Genomic DNA, 23,114 nt, shown 5'->3' with positions numbered 1-23,114 from the left:
ACAAAACTTTTCCTTTGAACAACATATGGAAACAGTCATCTTCATTATAGTCATATTCTATCCTGGTCATATCTCATAGATTATATTAATTTCATTCCATTAACTATGACAAAAATCATCTCAGGCTTTTGTTATAAAACATTCATAGAATTTTCCAAGGAGTAGAAAGTCTGCCTTAGGGTCATCATACTTTAACAATGACTTGAAAGCAAACAGCAAAATCTGACATTTCTACCCCATTTTCCCATCACTTCTTCTGTCATTAAAAAAAACCCAAATCAATTAAATAGGGAGAAACATGAAATGCTTACATCAAGTGTTTTGACTTGTAATACTAAAAACCATTTATTTTGAAATCTCGTGGCTTTCCTCCTTAATTTTTTTCAGCAATAAACCATTAAGTTCTTAATATTCAGTATAAAGTTTCAATTAAAAATTGATATGCAGCTCAAATTCAACTTCATGACATTCTTTTAAACATATAAAATATACCCTTCTAATATTATGAAGAGTGCATTATATGCATTTGCAACTTGCAGTATCCTTTTGTAAGAGCCATATAACTCCTGACTATTAGAAATAGTGAAGCAGAGATAGTCCCAGTTCCTTCAAATAAAGGCTTAAATGAGATGCATTCAGTGTATAAAATGAAGACTATGGATCAGGTCATAGTTAAGACTACATAATCAGAGTAAACTTAACATTACCATGCAGTTTACCAAAAGAAAATCCAATCAACAAATGCTGAAAGTTAAAGTTTTATTCATAGTGATCAGGAAAATGTTCATTCAAATTGATCAGAAAAACCTCATATCACCCTAAAACTTTTTAGATTGTAGTTATGTGAAGCAAGATGCTTAACAAGTGTAGTACCAGATGGTTCTGACTTCAAGTCCCATCATCTGTTGGTATGCTGGCCAGAACCGATAGGAGGTGCTGTCTAACAATATTGAATGGGCCAGACCTTCCATATTATTAATATTTTTAAAACTGCCATGCAAGTGCCTTTTTTTCTAGCAAAAGAAAATGGATTACCTCAACAACATTTGATTTAAAAAAAAAAAGAGGAACAGGACACAAAGGCAATAGTCTGTATTTGGCTTGTAAATATTTCTGTCCTTTTCCCAGGGAATTTCTCAGCAGTGAAACAATAGAGCTTTGTGGTATTTCAGAGACTAACATATTTATTGAGGCATGACCTCATTTTGTCAGCTGCATCCTTGTTTTTTGTACGTTGCATATGGTATGAGCAGAAGAGAGCGTTGTTATCACAAAATGAGACCAGAAGCTGCTGCAATAAAAAATATTGAAGTAATACATTATTCTAGGGAATACCAATATATAAAGTGTCTGTCACTCATGTTTGAGACCAGAAGAGGACACAAAGCTTAAGCCGTAAAAATGTGGTGTCATTCAAATATATTAGTTTTCCTCGTTTCTAATTCAGAACTATAACCCCATGATTATACAGGGACTGAAAGTAAAACATGAAAAACCTGAGAACATAAATCAAAGCCTAATACTTTGATGTGACAATCTGTCAGCTTTGAATTGCATTGAACTGGTTTATATGTCTACACAGCTATATATAATTCAGTTCAATCTGCATTATAATGGCAGTGTAAGACTCCATCTATGGTAACGTAGATTCATACAATTCAGTTCAAAGCAGTTCAATCTGTATTATATGGCCGTGTAGATGGTGCAAAAATGCTGTTCAATCTGCATTATATGGGTCTACACTGACCATATAGTGTAGTGCAAACTGCATTATATGGCAGTGTAGATGGTGCCAAAAATCATCCTTATCTGTGATAACCAAAATTCCATAATTGGTTTATAATTGCAGAGATCTATTTTTAAAACCCAGAGACAAATATTACAATTTACATTTAAGAGGTTCATTCAAACATCATCCATTCTAGATATCAGAATCATTAAAATAAAGTTATCAGTTTTCAGTATCCTGACCTGTAGGGTATTCTGGCCCTCCCTCTCTCTCTCAGGCAGCTATTGGGATGACCAAGCTTGTTCCTCATAGCTGGCTTATAATCAACACAATGGGGACATTTGGGTATTGGGGGGGAGGGGGGAGTTTGTTTCTTTTGTCTGGGGTATTTCATTGTTCATTGCAAGCTAGCATCGTAGGCAAGGAACAAAGGAAGCCACCAACTGGGTAAACTCTTTGTAGGTGTAGGAAGCATACCTGCAGCTGCAAAATCTAACTTTTAAGAAGAATGTGTGTGTGTGTGTGTGTGTGTGTGATGAAATCACCTATAGCTGAGGGATGTGGAACTGGTACCCAGAACATCATTTTGCCACTGGCTTTTCAGATATTGGTGAAGTCACCACGTCTTGTTGAAAGTAACTTCAGCCCCAGTTAATATCACCATGACTTGAAATAACTTTTTCTTCCTTCATAAAATCAATGCAACAGTATAAGTGTAGTCTTAAGCACATCCACTTGAATGTTAGCCTTACTAAAGCCTCATCACATTGAGGTCCTGAAGCTGAGTGACAGCGAGGAAATCTGAGGCAGTGTGGCAGATCCGTGGGGAAGCAGAGGAATCCGTGGGGTCACTCCACATCCCATATAAACCCCTTCCCCATCACACGTGATAAGCCGTCGCTGCCTGGCTTCCCCCCATGCTGTCCCCAGTTTACTCAATCAAAACACAGGCAGTAACTCATGTTCTGAATTCTTCCTCCTAGCACGCTTTCAACACCGAGCCCCTTTGGAAGTAGCCCTATGTCATGTGATGGGCTCCGGCAGGCTCTGTACTGGGTCATGTTGAAAATATCCTATAACAGGGGAAAATCCCCATGTGATGAGGTCCTAAATCCAGTCCTTTGGCATACAAAATTGTATATTTCCTTGACAAAAATAAATGTTTATACTAGTATAAATACTGTAAAGGCACCAGATGGACATCTTATCACAGAAGCTAAGAGATGCAAAAATAAAGACAGACTGGTCAAGCTTTAAAGATTTTATTCCTAAGAATGGAAACACATTTACAATTGATTTTTCTGAAGTATGAAAGATAATAATTATGAAAAAGTCAACTGGAAATCTAAGTGGACGTTGGAAACTATGAAAACATAACTCCGCAGGAGGTCAAAAGGAAGTCACCCTTCCTCCCTTTTTCTTTTTTTCTCTTTTTTTCCTTCTTTCCGCCTCTCTCCCATATTTTCTTTACCTACCACTTACCCACACCCTTACCCAATCCTATTCATCACGGTATTGTTTTCCTAGCTTTATTTGTATAACAACACTTGAAAAGCAATAAAAACTATTTCAAAAAAAGGCACCAGATCCTTTCTGATTTTGGAAGCTAAGCAGGATCATCTCTGGTTAGTACTCGGATGGAAAACCACCAACAAATGGAGGTATTATAGCCTCTATTTCAGAGGAAGAAGCCAACAATATCAGCTCTTAAGTATTCCTTGCCTAAGAAAACCTTACGAAATTAATGAAGTTGCAATTAGTTGGCAGGCCAAATTTTCACATAACAATGCCTTAACTTAGATATTAAAATCCATTCTGTATTGTAAATTCCCATATCTCCATTCCTAAGGTGTCATTTTAAGACACAGTAAGATTTAGTCTTTTCTTTAAGAAAATATAAATCCATACCTGTTCTCTGTAAAGGATCTTAGAGGACTATTTCTTCACTCTACTCTGTTCTCCTTGACATTGAGGCTGCTGGTTGGAAAGGGCATTAAATACTGAAGCAGGCTTCTGCATGAATCTTAAGGAAGGAATATATTTCTATCAGCTTAAAGCAAAGTTCTCTAGAGAGTGCTTTGATGGGATTTTTGGAGTAGGCAGCTTGTGTAGGCAGAAGAAGAATTTAGGGCATAAAGACTTGATTTGTTCAACCAAAGCACAGTACTATAAAAATAGACCAGCTGCCTCCCAGCGTTGGGTGATGTCAGTGAACGATATCCACTGGGCAAGCGATCACACTATTTAAATAAAGTATTATACTTGTAAAGCGTTTATTTTCTAGATTTTAAACATATACATTAAAAAGTACAAAGAAGCCATTGATTCCTGTAAAGCATTTTGATAAAATTTCAGACAGTGTTATTCTGTATTGGATACAGGGCCGGTTGTTTCTACGAGGCCGCTGACGCGGCCGCCTCGGGCGCTGGCCGCTAGGGGCGCTGTCGAGGCGTCGACAGCGGCCCGTAGCGCCACCGACGCCTCCGGTGTTGGCGCGGGGCTTCAATCCCCACGCCCACGCCAAACCGCTACAAGCAGATAGGCCATTTTGCCCTTAGTTTGTTGACTAAGGGCAAAATGGCCTATCTGTGCTGTGTGCATGCGCACAGCCAGATAAGCCATTTTGCCCTTAGTTTGTTGACTAAGGGCAAAATGGCCTATCTGTGCGCACAGCGCAGATAGCCCATTTGGCCCTTACTTCCTGGTCGCGGCCGCCGATCGCCCGGGCGATCGGCGGCCGCGACCAGGAAGTAAGGGCCAAATGGCCTAGCTGTGCTGTGCGCGTGTGCACAGCACAGCTAGGCCATTTTGCCCTTAGTCAACAAACTAAGGGCAAAATGGCCTATCTGGCAGTGCGCATGCGCACAGCCAGATAAGCCATTTTGCCCTTAGTTTGTTGACTAAGGGCCAAATGGCCTAGCTGTGCTGTGCGCACGCGCACAGCACAGCTAGGCCATTTGGCCCTTAATTCGTGGTCGCGGCCGCCAGGCGATCGGCGGCCACGACCAGGAAGTAAGGGCCAAATGGGCTATCTGTGCTGTGCCCGTGCGCACAGCACAGATAGCCCATTTGGCCCTTACTTCCTGGTCGCGGCCGCCGCTCGCCCGATCGCCCGGCGGCCGCGACCAGGAAGTAAGGCCCAAATGGCCTATCTGTGCTGTGCGCATGCGCACAGCACAGATAGCCCATTTTGCCCTTAGTTGACAAACTAAGGGCAAAATGGCCTATCTGGCTGTGCGCATGCGCACTGCCAGATAGGCCTTTTTGCCCTTAGTTTGTAGACTAAGGGCCAAATGGCCTATCTGTGCTGTGCGCATATGCACAGCACAGATAGGCCATTTGGGCCTTACTTCCTGGTCGCGGCCAGGGCACGCTGGATGGGGGGCGGGGCCAACTCTGGCCCCGCCCCCAGCACTATTCGCCCTGGCCCCGCCTCCCACGCAGCATGGGAGGCGGGGCCAGGGCATGCTGGGCGGGGCCAGGGCGTGGGAGGCGGGGCTGGTGGCGGGGGCGCTTTTTAGCACCCCCGCTTAACATTTAAAAATATCTCCGGCCGGCCCTGATTGGATATTATCAGCTTTGTACTTTAAGAATACATGAAACCTGGGGAAATGTGTGTGTGTGTGTTACATAGTATATTAGAATTATAAAGTACCAATTATAACACTTTAAAATTAGTTTTACAAAATCCCCAACTTAAGAACATTATATTGTATCCTCTGTGCAAGTGAAAAAAAGGAACACATCAGAAGATTCAAACACATCAAAATGAATGAACACATCAAAAGGCTGATTCCAGTCATCTTCCTGACCTAGGGAGAGGAAATATCACCTGCAGATGTTTTCATGTATTTGAACTAAAGCATCATAATCTAAGGTACATGTTAATGAGTCCTCTCATTAATATTTAAGACTGGAATACTGGGCTCATCTTATAATTCCCTTAGCAATGTAGACAAACCACTTTCTCCATAGTAAGCTTTTTTATTCCCTCAGCTATAATGGATAGAATGTCCTAGGCAGCAGCGCTCGTGGGGTGCTTCCCAAGGGGCGAGGGCTCGGCCCAAGGAAGCACCCCACGAGTGCTGCTGCAGCTTCCAGGGCGCTTCCTCCTCCGGTTAACTCTTGGTTAACTGGAACTCAGTTAATCGGGACTCTACTGTATGTACACTTTTCTTAATAAACATAATACTTATTGCTGACCCGTGTGGTGTTTAGGTGAAAAGGAGTTATGCAGGGGGCAGGGCTGCAACAGTGGAAGTAGGAAAATCATCCATTTAATTTCAAAATGGAGTATGCCTGAGCTGTATGGTAAACCCACTCCCCCAAACACTTGACCTGTTCTGTGGGATGAAGTCAGTAAAGCAATGCGTACACAATAGATATTTATAGCGACTTGGCAACTATTCAAAGAATGGTGTCTTGCCGTTTTGAGCACTGATTGGTGCAAGTTATGATCTGCGTGCTGATTGGTGGAGGTACGCCGTCCTCTGCTGCAACTGATTGGTTTCCTTGTCTGGTGGGAAACAGCTTGTGGCCATTCTCTGTGTCTGCCTTTCTTAAGGTGCATGATGAAAGGAATGTGGGCAGGGTTTGGGGTTAGTGGTCTTTTGCGGGGTTTAATCCAGGCTGAAGTCCAGGCTGAAGAGATCGAAAATTAATTCTATATAGGTGGAAGGAGTTCATTGTTGGTCAGAAAGGATTGGTTTATTGTGCCAATCGCCCAGAAGAAAGATTAGATTAGCCCTGTGTTCCTCCCAAGAAGTGCTTCTGCAATGGTGTTCCTAAGAGAAAGATCATCCTTGAATGTCAGCCGGTGGAACCCTTCATAGCACCTCTCCTGGCCATGAGTTTTAGGGTCCCAAGTTTATTCATCCTCCATTTTGTAGGAGATTATCACATGAAGTAGCTCACCTTCAAAACTCACTAACCCCAAACTGAAGTTCTCCCACATTTGCCAACAAGCATCTCCTGCCTGACTGCTAGAAAATTAAGATGGGTGTTATGCTGCATGGTATTGCTAACAGCTGAGTTGCTATTTCAAAGCAGAATAGGGTTTTGGAGCAGGAAAAAATCAGCAAAGAAATCTTCTTTATTTTCCTGCAGCACCAGACCTACCATTAAGCAGAATGGGCCATTAGTTTCCCAGCAACAGATTTGGAAAATATAGTAAATTGTTAGCTATTAATCTGATAATATATATTTTATGGCAAAAAAGATGGAGAAAAGTAATTATAGAATGTGTGTGCACTCACCCATTGGAATAATTTACTCGCCCTTTGGATGTGGGCACTATAATTTTAGAAAAATAGGTACTTTTAAATTTAATTTTGCTCTACCTCAGACACCAAACTATCATGAACTAGCCCTTCCCTCTATGATAATTGACTTGCCTTTTTTTAAAAAAAAAAAAATCAGCTTTCATACTTTTGCTCCAACACTTGATATCTCACAAGGAACACAGTAATCTATGTTTATCTTTTAGGAAAGAGCAAAATAATTATCCTCTCTTGGAATATAATAAGCATATCACAAAAATGTCAAAAAGCACCAGTAGAAAGCCTTCCCCCCCCCCCACACACACACACATCTCCATCCCCTTCATGTTCAGAGATAAAATCACTATAGCATGGTATCTCCATGCTATAGTGTTGGGTATCCCCTTTTAGAGACTAGAATATAGCAGAAACCATGCCAGGTTACAAAAGGTTATTATCTCAGAATATGCATCCTTTTTAAATTACAGTTTGATTGTATATTAACTGAAAGATTGCAGTCTAAGAGATGTATCACACAAGCGGCAGACTGGAATTGCAGTTAATACATCATCTTGGAGACAGACTCATGCACATAGACAGACAGTCTATGTGCATCCAACTATTCCCCCTGTCCATGATTCTCCCATCCCTAGCTAATCCCTAGCTAAGGACAGATAAAACCCATTAATAGCTCCCAATCCCACAATGTTCCTGTCACATCCTTTAGTGCAATGGATCCCTTTCACTACTCCTTCTCCCTCACTATTCCCAAGCTGGCTCTTTTCCTTTTATTTTGTACATATCTTTGGTGGTATATTTTAATGTTAAAATTAATATAAAGGAGCTGCAGCAGATAAGATTTCAAGTGTGTGTGAAAATGTGATCAGAGGACCACAGTTAGAAAAATCTAGTGCAATTTCATTTTGAAGAGTGGTGAAATGCAGAAGGCACTTAGTCCAGTATGTATCAATTATCTACTGCAGCAGACAAGGTTACCAGAGTGTGTGGAAATGTGATTGTAGGACCACAGAAAGGTGAATCAAGTGCAATTTCATTCTGAAGAGAGGTGAAATATTGAAGAATATATTTAGCACAGATAATGTATCTATTATCTATGCTAAAATGAATGCAGTGAAATAATGGGGTGGTGTGATAAAAATTTTATCCTTATTCTTATTTTGAATATAGTGCTTGCTTCTGCCTGAATTTCACACTTTCCATCATAACACCAGGGCCAAAATCTAAGCCTCCTGTCCCTTCATTACCATAAATAGCAGAAGGAGAATCTACTGGGAAGAAAACTTCGTGGAGCTGGTTTGGGTTGTTGTGGAAAGCTGCAGGAGATGGGAGAGGAAGCTGTGCTGGCAATGCAACACTAATGCTTTAGGCCAAGCATGGGCAAACTTTTTTGTCGTGGAGCCGCATTGCGGGCCTGGCCAGAAGGACCGGGCCAGGAGGAAAGGGTCCAGTCATACGCTGGGAGGAAGAGGGGCCGGAAGAGAGCGGGGCCAGGAGGGAGCAGGGCAGGGACTGGGTCATCTTCAGGTTGTCCTCCCAGCATAAAGACGGGACTGCTCATCCTATCGTTATGCCAGGAGGAAGGCGGGACAAGCAGTGACTGCCCCGATCCTTCCCTCTGATTCCCCTCCCCATCCTCATCCCCCAATCCTTGTGCCCTCTTGACATTATGCCGACAGGAGGGTGAGAGTGCTCCAGAGGGCTCTCAGTTGCTGCATGCCTTCTTCGAGCTATTCTCCTGGCATAAGGATTGGCCTGCTGTCATGTCATTCTGCCAAGACAGGTAAAAATAAGGAGGGCCTGAGGTAAGCATCCATGGGGCCACATCTAGCCCCCTGGCCTTAGTTTGACCATGCCTGCTCTAGGCATTCAACCAAACCTAAATTTCTTTTGTGTACAGACTTTTTCCATTAACATAGACCAATGGGATACACAAGAAAATTGTATAGCATGGAGTGCTCTTGCTCAGGGTTCCAACTAATCCAATGTGATATGTCATCTACGCTTATAGCAGCTTGAAACCCCTTTAACTATCATGGCTACACCTACATAATTTTGGGATTTATAAAATCTGGTGATTATTCAGTGCTAGAGAGTGCAGGTGCTGTAACCAACTCCAAGTCCCATAAGCACTTTATTAGAACTAGATCGTATATCGCACTCTGCACTTGCCCTAGAAGCCTTATATATCACCTGTCACATCAGCACTTTTAATCTTGTACCCATTACTCTGGCCCGGCCCAGTTTTATTGTGTTTTAGCATATTGTTTATTGCTTGTTGTTTATACTGTTTTAATTGTTTTTAATTTGCCTTTTGTTTTGTATTGTTATATTGTGTGTTGAGGCCTTGGCCTTTGTAAGCCGCATCGAGTCCTTCAGGAGATGCTAGCGGGGTACAAATAAAGTTTAATAATAAAAAATAATAATAACCCAGGGAAGCATAGCGAAGCACCCTGTAGTAGAAAATTGTCTGAGTTGTTGCATGCTTTCAGATTGTTTTTTGATAAATGTTGGCTCTAAGGCAAACCTATTGCAGGGAGGTTTTGCCATTGCCTACCTCTGAACCTGAAAGTGTATGATTTGCCCAAGTTCACCCAGTGGGCAAGAGGGAATTCAATTCCTGGAGTCCTAGAGTTCTCTGCAATATCCTTGTAATGTTTTTGAAATATTTCTACTGTGAAATATAAAAGAGAATTTCCCCCTTCTTTGTGTTCACTTTGAAGTAAAAGGGAATGGCTACTAGCTCTCCTTCACAGGCAACATGCCTTTGAATATGACAGTTGCTGGGAGAATGGTGTGAATCCATTCATATCCTGCTGGTAGCCTTCCTACAGGCAGCTGACTGATTACTGAGAAATCGCAACACTGGTCTAGATGGGCCTTTGATCTGAACCAGTAGGTCTTTTCTTATTGTCTTAATCATCAGTCAAGTAAGCAATTATCTATCCAAAATTTATTCAGTCAAAAGTCCAGTCCAATGGGACTTTGGTCCCAGCTAGCTGCTGACTTGTTACCACTTGTTGACTATTTTTACCCCAGTCTGATCCTTTTCTAAAATCATGCCTAGAAGCAATGGTAAATAGGCCATAATAAACTGTAACATTATGTGGAGGAATTTTTAGTTTAGCAATAAAGGTTCTTAAAATGGAAAGGAGTAATTTTAAGTTGCAAGGCATTAAACCTGGTAAAGGCAGCAGACTTGGGTTTGGAACCCACCCATATCCAATCCAACACAACCCTATGCTCTCAGGACTGTAAGATTTCCAGGTCGAAAACATCTTAGATCCTGCCATTTCAGAGCCAAAACCTGAGCACAATGCATCAAATACCCCCATTGTTGATTTGAACATGTCATTAATAAATAATTTTTTAAAATAACATCGGGCTAAAAATTAAGTTTCCCTAGTTCCTCCTGGAATGAAAAAACCCATATGCTTCAGCACTCTCCATTTAACACCTTCCTAAGCTCTTCTTTTAACAATGCATGAGAGTTGTCCAGCCAAAATTTTTTTCCCAGGCTCAGATCGGAACAAAACCCCTTCAGAATTTTTTCCACTGGACTTTTAGCACTTTTGCAAGCACTGATTTTAAAATATAAGCATTTTTATTCAAATACAAATTTTTAAGAAAAGTTTTCCACATCTGCTTTTATATAATTGTCCCAATTAACCAGGGGTGCATGCATAGTGTAGAATTTATGCAGATTGACACCACTTTAATACTATGGAATAGTGGGAGGCATTGTATTACAAGGTCTTGGCTCTTTTTCTGCTGAACAGGTCTGGTACCCCACCAAACTACAACTCCCAGGATTCCATAGCACTGAGCCATGGCAGTTCAAATGGTGTCAAACTGCATTAATTCTACAGTGTAGATGCAGCCCCAGGCACTTTAGCGGCCACATATACTTTTTTTTTTCTTTTGAGGCCCCATCTACTCTGTCATATAATGCAATTTCAAACTGCATTAAATGGTCAGTATAGACTCATATAATGCAGTTTAACTGTACCAAACTGCATTATATGGTAATATAGATGGGGCCTTAGACACCTTCTGCAATGCCATATAATCCAGATTATTAAAGCAGATAATCCACATTATCTGCCTTGAACTGGATTATATAAGTAACATTGCCATATAATCCAGTTCAAAACAGATAATCAGGATTTTATACAGCAGTGTAGAAGGGGCCTTACGTGGGTTTCACCACTACAGTATCCTTCCCCCTACTCCATATCATATTATTACCATATCATAATATTATCATAATAATGCTACTATTAACAACCAAGCATTTGGAGGGGGGAGAGAAAGAGGACATGGGGAGCAGGAGCAGGAGGAAGGGAATACTATAATTCAACAGGACAATCCTAGCTATAAACATCTGTTCAGAAAGAAGCCCTTTTAATATTAATTGCATTATTATGTTGGCAATTGAACAAATCCACTTCATGATTTCATGGTTTTCTTTGTTGCAAGTGACAAAGGAGCAAGAATTGGAAAGATAGAGAGTAAGCAAACCCATCTATTTAACTATTTGCCAATGTGTCTCATGGCAAAGCCCAAACTTCTTGTACTGTCAATTAAGCTGAGCCCTGGTTCTGACTGACAGCAAACCAAGTAGAGAATGAGTATTGCAGGCTCTGAAATTGCTAGCCTTAGAGATAAGCCATTAGAAAGTTACTGTCTGATGCAAAAAGCTGTCAGAGACATTCGGAACAGGAAAAAAAGGAATTATCAAGTTTATCAAAAAGTCAAATAGTTGAACATCTCTTATCTGGAATTCTGAAATCCCAAATGCTCCAGAATCCAAAGTTATCCACAAGGGTCATTGAGACAGTGACACCTTTGGTTTCTGCTGCTTTGATGTTGCACACAAACATTGCTTCGTGCATACAAATACATAACATATTGGACATAAAATTCCCTTCCGGCTCCAGAAACCAGAAATGAAAGGAGAAGCCTTGCCTTTGTTTGTGTTTGTGTAACTCGTGATTGTAAAGGCATTGAATGTTTGCCTATGTGTGTCAATGCTCTAATCCACTCTGAGTCCCCTAGGGGAGATGGGTGGAATATAAATAAAGTGTATATTATTATTATTATTATTATTATTATTATTATTATTATTATTATTATTATTTTCATAATGTATATGTGAAGCCTCAATAAATTTCATGTTTAGTCTTTGGTCCCATCTCCAAAATATTTAATTACGTAGATCAGTGATTCCCAAAGTGGGCGCTGAGTCATATTTTTTCTGGAAAGGGGGCGGCAGGCCATATAAGTTTGGGAACCACTGACATAGATATTAGCGGACACTGACCAGGTTTTCAGAAAGCAGATGTAACAGTCAGGTTGCCACCATTTAGAATAGGGACCGAATCCTATTCATCTGTTTTTTTTCATGGTTTTGTACCAATCTGTCCATTCAGATTGCACTGAACGGCACAACCCCACAAGAACAAAAGAAACAGTGAAACAAATTAATAAAAGAAATAGTACAATTTGTTCAGCTGATTTTCGGTGTTTGGCTGTAGGCCCTGCCTGTCAGTCCTACAGTTGAGCGCTCGACTGTAGGCCTGGCAGGCAGGGCCTACGAGCATCAAGCACTCGGAACTCGATGGCTATGAGCCATCGTGTGCTCATAGGGCCTACAGTCGAGTGTGGAGTGTTGTATGCTCGTAGGCCTTGGCTGACAGGCCTTCAAATGAGCGCTTGACTGAAGGCCCTCTGAGCTAGGCCTACAAGCCATCGAGCACTCAATGGCTGGTAGGCCCAGCCTGCAGAATCTGGCGCTTTGCTGCCCAAGGCCCAATTTTTTTTTTGTTTTTTTCAGACCTTGGACGGAAAAGCCCATTCGTATAGGTGCCCGTTTCCGTAAGCGGTGGACGGAAATGGAAACAGGGCTGTACAAATAGAATACATAGAAACAGTAAGTAATTTTATACAAAAGCACAAGTCTACCACCTTTGCCTTCTGGCATGTGCTACCTGAAGCTTCTCCTCATTCTAATTAATGATGCATCCAATCATGAGAATTTTTGTTTGGATAAGAGCTAGTGGAGTAGTTTGAGCATTAGATTATGACTTCAGGAGACCAGGGTTTACATACCTGCTTAGCCATGTAACCCACTGGGTGGCTTTGGACAAGTCCCACTCTTGCAGCCTCAGAAGAAGAAGGCCATGGCAAACTTCAACTGAACAAATCATGACAAGAAAACCCTGTAATAGGTTCACTTTAGAAGCCCCATAAATGGAAAAAAAAATGAAGGCACACCACCACCACCACCACCACAACAACAACGGTACAGATTCTTAGCATGGCACTCTTTATAGAACTACCTTAAAATCTCTCAGAATTCCCCAAGGGGAGGAATAATTTGCTAAATCTTTGTGGCTCTGTTGCAGAATTAACATTATTTTTCAGTCCAAACAGGGTAGAAATCAGTCCGTTTTTATTGCCTTCTTTTGAGGAGACCGAAATTAATGTTATGGTGATTACTTGGGATTTCATTCTACTATGAGTGCTGGCTTCATCAAGGCTTCATCAGTTCAGTCCACTCAAGAGAGTCACGTAATAGTTGTTGCTGCTGGAATCAGGTTTCTACCGCTATACTTAGACGTCCCCACCCTGTGATGGAAGGTGAACATACTATACTGTTGATGAGTCATATTTATGACAGAGTTGGTAACAGCAGGACACTGTGAGCAAATAAACAACCCTTACTTTCTTCCCAGTAAGGAAACTGGCAAAAAGGGACAAAATATCAAAATGATTGTGTAGATTGGGAACTAGCCTTTCTCCAATAATGATAGCAATTTAGATTCAAACAAGAAGGCTAAGTAGAGAGCGAATGCCAGTTGCTAAATTTTACTGATTTGGTGCTATCATAGTGCATCTAAATCAGTTGGATGCTGATCCAAAAGCACTAACAAAATTGGCTTTTATTAAATGCAAAAAGAGAGGGCATGATTCAGGAAATGTCTGAACATAAACATGTTTGGTTGGTTTCTCTGTTGATATAAATTACATTTTTAAAGTGCTTAATTTTTACAAAATTGTTTCTATACCACAAAATGATGATGATGATGATGATGATGATGATGATGATGATTATTATTATTATTATTATTATTATTATTATTATTATTTCATATACAAGATTAGTACACAGGAAATTATTATTATTATTATGTTTATTTATACTCCACTTTTTCTCTCCGCAAGGAAACTCAAAGCAGCTAAATTATCTTTGGGCGCATTTACTCCTTGATAAATAGAGTATTTTGTTGGCCCTGGACAATTTCCCATCAAACATCAGTCCTATTAAATGCTGCTCAGGAATTTGCCTGGGACTCATTTGGAGTCTATATTTTGGCCCACTCTTTAATCTTTTGTCAGTCTATTTTATTTGTGGCTGTCTTTACAGAGTTGCTCTTTCAGCTTATTTTAGAATATCAACATATATTGTTTACTCATATAATTGATATATATGCTTTACAGAACAAGCTTTGAGGTCTATGGTAGCAACACTATTGAAAAAAACCCCATAAAAGCTTAGTTAGTACAAGTCACATACTCTCCTGTCATGGAACCCAGTTACAGGGCTTTGGTAATTCAGCCCTGTAACTGGGAGTCATAACATAAACAATCCCAGGAGCACCTGGCAGAAGAAGATAGAATATGCCTGGGAACTTGGGGCCGAAAGTATAAACAATTATAATTGGTCTAGTGTGTGAAAATGGTAGTAATGTGATATTGGGGGTGGGACTTGATGATGATATTTACGTGTGGTGTTACGTAGCATTAAAAGTTATAAAATTAGTTGTATGTAAACATTGAGTCATTCCTGACTTTTCCAAAGTCATGTGTTCTTCAATAAAGATTGGATTTGAGAGCAGCCATCTCTGATCTGCGTTCAGACTGATCCTTTGAAGTGAGCAGGACAATTAAGTCAGGAATCCAGTTCTCACCCTCCTGCAAATTTGCAGTGAAGTGATAATGAGCAGGGAAGGAGATCAAAGCCATGACGGAGCAAAGGGGCCTCCGCTGGGAGCTCTGCCGTTGGCAGAAGAGACATTGCAAGCCATAGCTTCCTCTACGGGGTACCCCAAGCCGGACGGCGTGACCCAGAGGATTCCCAGAGGGGGAAGAGGTGTTCCGGCGGCGGCAGAAACCAGTTGGGGATCTGGAGGAAGCATGCCGGAGACCGTGGCCCTGCGGTTATCCATCCTGGAAACTCATTTATCCAGGCTGTCGGATACCGTGGGGAGAATAGTGCCAATATTGGAAGAGAATCTCCAAAAAGAGCACATCCGATATGGCGCCGAGAGAGAGCCAAGCAAAGGAGGCGATTGGAGCCAGAGGGGACAGCGAGCTTCAACGCAGAGTCCCGCGGCGGCAAGGGACAAGGGAGACGAGGAATATTGGCAGGAGCTGGAGTTCAGAGACAGAATGGCACGCGAAGTGGAGCGCCAGCGAGCTCTGGGAACTCTGAGGCCGCCATCTCCAACAGAGCTCCCAACCCCCCGGATGGGCGTCGGGGTGGAAAGACCACTGGGGCCAGGGATCGGGTCCAGTGGATTAGCAGACGAAGGCGGAGAGGAGCAGGAGATCCAGGAAGAGGAGGAGGATGTGCCGTACGACGGGGAAAGGCGAGATGCGGGGGCTACAGCGAGGCCAGTATGCGGATGGGGGGAAGGGCCGACAGCGGCGGCAGGATTTCGGGAGCCGCGCAGAATGACCACCGGAGTGGGGCGCGGCGTGATCCAAGGAAACCCGATGCAACCCTTCCCCATGCCTCCCAGACAGCATCAACGGGCCGCTGAATGGATGCCAAGAAGGGAAGATCTCAAGCTAGAATACGGAGGGGAATCAGCCGAACTGAACTTTTTTCTAATTAGCATCAGGGGATACATGGAAGACAATGCACACACATTCCCCTCCGAAGCAAGCAGGGTTCGGGCCATCGGCAACACACTAAAGAGAGGAGCGGCCAGCTGGTATGTGCAACTACATGCCAGACAGGACCCATGCCTGAGGTCAGTGCCCCGCTTCCTCGCCGCACTGGAAAACCGGTTCAGAGACCGGCTAGAGCAATTGAGGGCTCGAGACCAGCTGAAAGGAATAAAGCAGAGGGACAAAACGGTACCCGAGTACGCAGAGGAATTCCTCCACCTCGCGGAAAGGGTACCAGAGTGGTCTGAAGTGACCAAAGTGGAATTATTTAAAGAGGGACTACGCCCCGAGATTTTCAGCTGGGCAGCGCACAGAGATGACCCCGAAACGCTCCAGGGATGGATTCAACTAGCGGGGCGCGTTGAATCCACCCTGGCCCAAGTAAAGCGCTTCAGGAGCAGCGGCGGCCAGCAAAGACCGGTGGCGAGAGGTCGAGGAGAAACGAGGAAGCAGGAAAGACCCGGAGGGAGGCCGGGGATTCCCTCCAGAGGAGACGACAACAAACCTAAACCGGGATGCTTTGTATGTGGGAAGACGGGCCATCGAGCAGCAGAATGCTGGGCACGGAAGGGGGAGCCGCCAAAACCCTCAAAGCCCAAGCCAGCAACCGGGAGGCGTGCGGAGGAGGAGGTGCAAGCCCCAGAATCTTCAGAAAAATTGGTGAGTCGGGACAAACGCATGATAGTAGTGCCAATCTGCCTCTCGGGGCTAGAGAATCGGGCCACCTGCAAGGCATTTGTGGATTGTGGTTGTTCCAGGAATATTATAACTCCAGAGTTAGCAGGAGCGTTGAAATGCCAGCAGATGGCGCTTGACTCCCCAATTGCGTTTTCGCAGCTAGACGGATCAGTTGCTACTGGGGAAGTATCTACAAAGGAAATACGGGAGGTCCCATGTAAAATAGGCAAATGGGAAGGAAGAATATCCTTTGTGATAGCCCCTATTGCCACATACCACGTAATATTAGGGATACCATGGCTCGAACAGGCAAATCCCGAAGTAGATTGGAGAGGAAAGAGCCTAGCATTTAAAGAACAGCAGACGCAATGGGAGATAAGCAAGATTGCAGAAGAGGAGGACGAGGGAGATGAAGAAGGTGAAATAGACCCACTGCTATTGCCACCTGAATACAGAGACTTTGTGGATGTGTTCAATCAGAAAGAGGCAAGTAAATTACCTCCCAAAAGGAATATAGAAGTAGAAATTGAAATAACCCCCGGAGCAAACTTACCAAAACCAAAAGTGTATCCCATGTCTGTGCAGGAGAAGGAGGAATTGAGGAAATACATTGATAAAAACCTGGCGCGGGGCTTCATTAAGCCATCCAATTCTCCTCTCGGGGCCCCAGTGTTATTCAGGAGAAAGAAAGACAACTCCCTAAGATTGTGCATTGATTATCGAAATTTAAATGCAATTACTAAGGACAATAAATACCCTATGCCCTTAGTAAAGGATTTAATTACCGTATTGAAAAAAGGGAGCATATTTACTAAACTTGATTTAATTGAAGCATATCATAAATTAAGGATCAAACCGGAGGATACTTGGAAAACTGCATTTTCCTGCGCATTCGGCCATTTTGAATATAAAATTTTACCTTTCGGATTAAAAAATGGAGGCGGGTGCTTTATGCAGCTTATAAATGAAATACTGCACCCATTGTTGTACAGAGGGGTATTCATATTTCTTGATGATATCTTGATTGTGACTGAAGATAAGGAAAAGCACGTGAAATTGGTCCGGGAAGTTTTGCAGAGACTAAGAGAAGCAAAGCTGTACGCAAAACTGTCCAAATGTGAATTTAATAAAACTCAAATTGACTTTCTGGGGTATCGGATATCTCCAGAAGGGTTAGCTATGGATCCAGCTAAAGTATCAGATGTAAAAGAATGGGGAGTGCCTCAAACAAGGAGGCAATTGCAATCGTTTCTGGGGTTTGCAAATTTTTATAGATCCTTCATAAAAGGCTTTGCGCAAATAACCGCACCCCTTACTGAACTTTTAAAAACAAAAGGGAAAGGAGAGACAGCAAAAGTAAAAGCTCCTGGCGCCAAACTAAGTTGGACGCCAGAATGCCAAAAGGCATTTGAAACCCTAAAAGAATGCTTCACAGAAGGACCCATTCTAAAACACCCCGATATCAGGAGCCCTTTCATAATCCATTGCGATGCCTCAGACTGTGCGTATGGGGCAGTACTATTGCAAAAGGATCAAAATGGGAACTTAAAACCCTGTGGATATTTGTCCCGGAAGTTCAGCGAAACTGAAAAATGTTGGCCGATATGGGAAAAAGAGGCACTAGCCATATTAAAAGCCTTAGAATGCTGGCGACACTTTCTCGAAGGAAGCGGAATCCCATTTGAAATTTGGTCTGACCATAAGAACCTCCAGTATTTAAAGTCCCCTCGAAAATTGTCCCCCAAACAGATTAGATGGGCACAATACTTCAGCAGGTTCGATTTCCAATTAAAGTTTTTTCAAGGGAAGCAGAATGTCTTGGCAGATGCTCTTTCACGCATGCCTCAACACGAAGGAATACCCACAGCAAAAGAGGGAACAATATTCTCTGACAAACAATGGGGCTTAGCTGTCAGAACAAGAGCACAAACCCAAAAGGAGAACACTGCTATGGTTGAACTCGACGGAAAAGATAATTGGGGAAACGAGCTGAAACAGTCTTATGAAGGAGACCAGTGGATCGCATCCAATGCAGAACAGGGGGAGCAGAAGGGGGGATTTTGGTTTGTGAACAAGAAACTGTATATCCCAGCAACATTAAGGATCAAGATTTTGCATCGTTTTCACAACAACCAGAGCGCTGGCCATACAGGAATTACAAAAACAACAAAAGCAATAGCAAAACATTGCTGGTGGCCAGGGATGAGGAAGGACATAAAAAATTATGTTGTTCAATGTGATGATTGTGCCAGAAATAAATCGAGAGGAGGGAAGCCAATGGGATTATTACAAACAGTAGCAGAACCTACCAGACCTTGGGAATGTGTAGCTATGGACTTTGTGGGGGAACTACCGGTTAGCAAAGGACATCGTTATATTTGGACAGTATTGGACCTGTTTTCTAAACAGGCCCACTTTATAGCACTGACGAAACTACCATCAGCCGAGAAACTAGCTGAATTGTACATAAACCACATTTACAAACTGCATGGATGTCCCAGTAGAGTGGTCAGTGACAGAGGAGTACAATTCACAGCAAAGTTTTGGGAAAAATTCCTGGAAATGCTAGGAGCAGAAAGGAGTTTAAGTTCTGCTTTTCACCCCATGACAAATGGGGCGGTAGAACGTACTCAGCAGACACTTGGGCAGTTCCTTCGAATGTACTCTAACATGAGACAAAATGACTGGTCTCGGTGGTTGGCTTTTGCAGAACTAGCTTTTAATTCGACTATACATTCAGCAACAAATAAAACCCCCTTTGAAGTAGTTTACGGGTATGAAATACAGCCTCTGCCCCAGCTGCCAAGATGGACAGAGAATGAGGGAACAGAGGCAGGGAAATGGAAAGCGCAAATGATGGAATGCTGGAGTCAAGTGACTGCATCCTTAAAAGAAGCACATAAAAAGTATAAAGTATTCGCAGACAGAAAGAGGGTGGAAGGTGATAAATTGGAGAAAGGAGATTTAGTGTGGCTAAGTACCCAAAACATCAAACTGGGGCTACCTTCGAAAAAATTGGGCCCTAAATATATTGGACCATTTAGAATACAGGGTGTTATCAACGAGGTGACTTTCCAGTTGGCATTGCCAAAAAGTTTAGGGAAAATACACCCTGTATTCCATCGTAGCTTACTGAAAAAATATATGGGTACTTTGGACAAAATGGACACATAGAATTATTGTTTTGTTTCAGGCTTGTGATGAAAGAAGAACCGAAGAGGAGGACGAAGAAAAGGAGGGCACCATGTCATGGAACCCAGTTACAGGGCTTTGGTAATTCAGCCCTGTAACTGGGAGTCATAACATAAACAATCCCAGGAGCACCTGGCAGAAGAAGATAGAATATGCCTGGGAACTTGGGGCCGAAAGTATAAACAATTATAATTGGTCTAGTGTGTGAAAATGGTAGTAATGTGATATTGGGGGTGGGACTTGATGATGATATTTACGTGTGGTGTTACGTAGCATTAAAAGTTATAAAATTAGTTGTATGTAAACATTGAGTCATTCCTGACTTTTCCAAAGTCATGTGTTCTTCAATAAAGATTGGATTTGAGAGCAGCCATCTCTGATCTGCGTTCAGACTGATCCTTTGAAGTGAGCAGGACACTCTCCATTTTGAGGAAGTCTATGACAAACTCTTTCTGAACAAATCTTGCCAAGGAAACCACATGCTAGTTTTGCTTTAAGGTTTCCATAAGGCAGAAATTATTTGAAGGCACAAAATAGCAAACTTCCAATGACAGCTAGGCTGCTCCCATGTTAAGGTAAAGGTTTCCCCTGATGTTAAGTCCAGTCATGACCGACTCTGGGGGTTGGTGCTCATCTCCATTTCTAAGCCGAAGAGCCGGCGTTGTCCGTAGACACCTCCAAGGTCATGTGGCCGGCATGACTGCATGGAGCGCCGTTACCTTCCCACTAGAGCAGTACCTATTGATCTACTCACATTTGCATGTTTTCGAACTGCTAGGTTGGCAGAAGCTGGGGCTAACAGCGGGCGCTCATTCCGCTCCCAGGATTTGAACCTGGGACCTTTTGGTCCGCAAGTTCAGCAGTTCAGCGCTTTAACACACTGTGCAACCAGGGGCCCCATGTTAATAGTTGCTAAATTTCATCCAGATTTTAGTTTAGCTCTGAAGGATCAGTCTCAGAGAATAAAAGTGGATTCTTTGAATAGTTCAGAATAAATCCACCAACATGGGAACTACCAATACTTCCCAAATATCTAACTTTAATACTAAAGCATGGACCTGTTTGAATACTATTAGTCCAAAGTGCACATTCTCCTATCAATGAAGACATAATTTGATTGCTTTGTACAATCCAATGGAGCAAGGAGTCTTTCCAGAGGGTTTAAAAGAGGCGGTGGTCTCTCCCCTGCTGAAGAAACCAGATTTAGATCGTTCGGTTCCCTCCAGCTATCGCCCAGTTTCGAACCTCTCATTCCTGGGCAAGGTGATTGAGAGGGCAGTAGCGGAGCAGTTGCAACAGTTCCTAGACAACACAGCCGGATTAGATCCCTTCCAGTCCGGCTTTCGTGCGGGACACGGGACAGAGACTGTTCTGGTCTCCATCACGGATCACCTTCGATGCCAGCTTGATCAGGGCGGGTCGGTGTTGCTCGTGTTATTAGACCTCACTGCAGCATTTGACACAGTCGATCATAATCTTTTGACCCACCGCCTTGCCGTTGTTGGAGTCAGGGGGACAGCTTTAAATTGGCTGGCCTCCTTTCTTCACAACCGTGGACAGCGAGTGGAGAGGGGAGGCCTGGTCTCTGAAAGGTCCCCTCTACTTTGTGGGGTGCCTCAAGGGGCCATTCTCTCCCCTCTGTTGTTTAACATCTATATGCGACCACTTGCTCAGTTGGTCCAAGATTTCGGGCTCGAGTGTTATCAATATGCTGACGACACTCAGCTTGTGTTAAAGATGGAAGGCCGACCGGATTCTGTACCTGACAATTTTCATCAGTGCCTCAAGGCCATTATTGGATGGTTACGTTCCAGTAGGTTAAGGGTGAATCCAGCAAAGACGGAGATCCTATGGCTGGGCCGACCGGGCAGTGGGGATATCCAGTTGCCAATCCTGGATGGTGAAGCGCTACGCCCGTCTTCACTAGTAGAGTCCTCTTGGACGCTTCACTGACAATGGAGGCCCAGGTCTCTGCCGTTAGCAAAACCGCCTTTTTTCATCTTCGGCAGGCTAGACGGCTAGCCCCCTATCTGTCTAGGGACAACCTGGCTACGGTGATCCAGGCTACGGTCATCTCGAGACTGGACTACTGTAATGCCCTTTACATCGGCCTTCCTGTGTCAGTGATCCGGAAGCTCAAATTGGTGCAAAATGCAGCTGCCCGGCTCCTTGCGGGAGTCCCAATGAGATGCCACATAACACCAATCTTACGGCAGCTGCACTGGTTACCAATTGAGCACCGGATCACTTTCAAAGTGATGGTACTTACCTTTAAGGCCTTACATGGTCCAGGGCCGATGTACCTGAGGGACCGCCTCACTCCCTACAAACCCCAGAGATCCCTCCGTTCTGAGGACCAAGACCTGTTGGAAGTCCCCAGTTTTAAGGCCTTGCGTCTAACAGCAACTAGACGCAGTGCCTTTTCAGCAGTGGCACCATCTCTCTGGAACACTTGCCACCTGAAGTCCGTGCCTTGCGGGACTTGTTGGCTTTCCGCAGGGCATGTAAGACACACCTGTTTCTGCAGGCCTTTGAGTTCTGTTAGATGTTTTAAAAGGTGCTTTTAGGATGTTTTTAAGATATTTTTAAAGATGTTTTAAGATTTTTTTAAATTGTTGATTTTAGCCGGTTCTTGTAAGCCGCCTCGAGCCCTAGGGGAGTGGCGGCATATAAGTTTGAAAAATAAATAAATAAAATAAATAAATCCCAAGAAAAGAAATTACAGAGGACTACAAGACTGCAATTTTCAGATTTCCAATGGAATGCATTCATATCTGAGTGCTTTCCTTTCTTGTTTTTATGCAGAGTAATTGATGGTGTTTCTATTTCAGGGGAACAAAGGACTTGCATAATATTCAAGCATTTCTCAAGGAAGCAGAAAATGCAGAATTTATGTCTTTGTGTTATTTTGTGCCTTCAAGTCATTTTCATTTTATGGAGACCTTCAGGAAAACCTCACACAGGGTTTTCTTCTGACTGCCTGGTTCCATTCCTGGTTATCTGCTTTCTGCCCATCAATACCAGAAATATATGTTTAAGATTATATCCATGTATCAACTGGCTATACCAGCCCAACCTCACGAAACACGCTGCAGCCACACCCAGAAGTCATACCACTGTGAACATTTTGGACCGAGGTGTCAGACTGTAACCTTATCTCTAGCAGGCATCTATTTCAATTTCTCCCTGCGGATATTATACTGACAAGAGCACCCTGACATATTTAGGTATGTGAAATTCAAAGAGAAGATGGAAAATATTTTTTACTGCATGTACTGTAT

The 23,114-nt window shown here is 42.9% G+C and overlaps 1 protein-coding gene and 1 long non-coding RNA gene across 15 annotated transcripts in view; one reads left to right on the top strand and one right to left on the bottom strand.

Moving 5' to 3' along the window:
* LOC103280277 (probable RNA-directed DNA polymerase from transposon BS) overlaps positions 1-23,114 on the top strand; it is a 115,200-nt gene that overhangs the window by 44,447 nt on the left and 47,639 nt on the right. For 4 of the 8 annotated variants that reach the window (XR_010006908.1, XR_010006906.1, XR_010006911.1 and 1 more), the window contains one exon: positions 19,835-20,208. The exons of 2 other annotated variants lie outside the window; for them this stretch is intronic. This is a non-coding gene — a long non-coding RNA (probable RNA-directed DNA polymerase from transposon BS). Of the gene's footprint in view, positions 1-12,841; positions 12,938-19,834; positions 22,498-23,114 lie in introns of those variants that run through there. 2 more of the 8 variants (XR_507262.3, XR_010006903.1) reach the window with 2 other exon arrangements.
* Positions 1-23,114, bottom strand: part of mlip (muscular LMNA interacting protein) — a 72,606-nt gene that overhangs the window by 36,128 nt on the left and 13,364 nt on the right. The window contains exon 1 of one of the 7 annotated variants that reach the window (XM_016996645.2): positions 3,638-3,791. The exons of the other annotated variants lie outside the window; for them this stretch is intronic. The gene's annotated coding sequence lies outside the window, so the exon portion shown is untranslated. Of the gene's footprint in view, positions 1-3,637; positions 3,792-23,114 lie in introns of those variants that run through there. 7 annotated transcript variants of the gene reach the window in all.

This window comes from Anolis carolinensis, chromosome 1 (genome assembly GCF_035594765.1).
Source record: "Anolis carolinensis isolate JA03-04 chromosome 1, rAnoCar3.1.pri, whole genome shotgun sequence".
Classification (NCBI taxonomy): Eukaryota; Metazoa; Chordata; class Lepidosauria; order Squamata; family Dactyloidae; genus Anolis; species Anolis carolinensis.
This window is presented reverse-complemented; position numbering and strand designations above follow the sequence as displayed.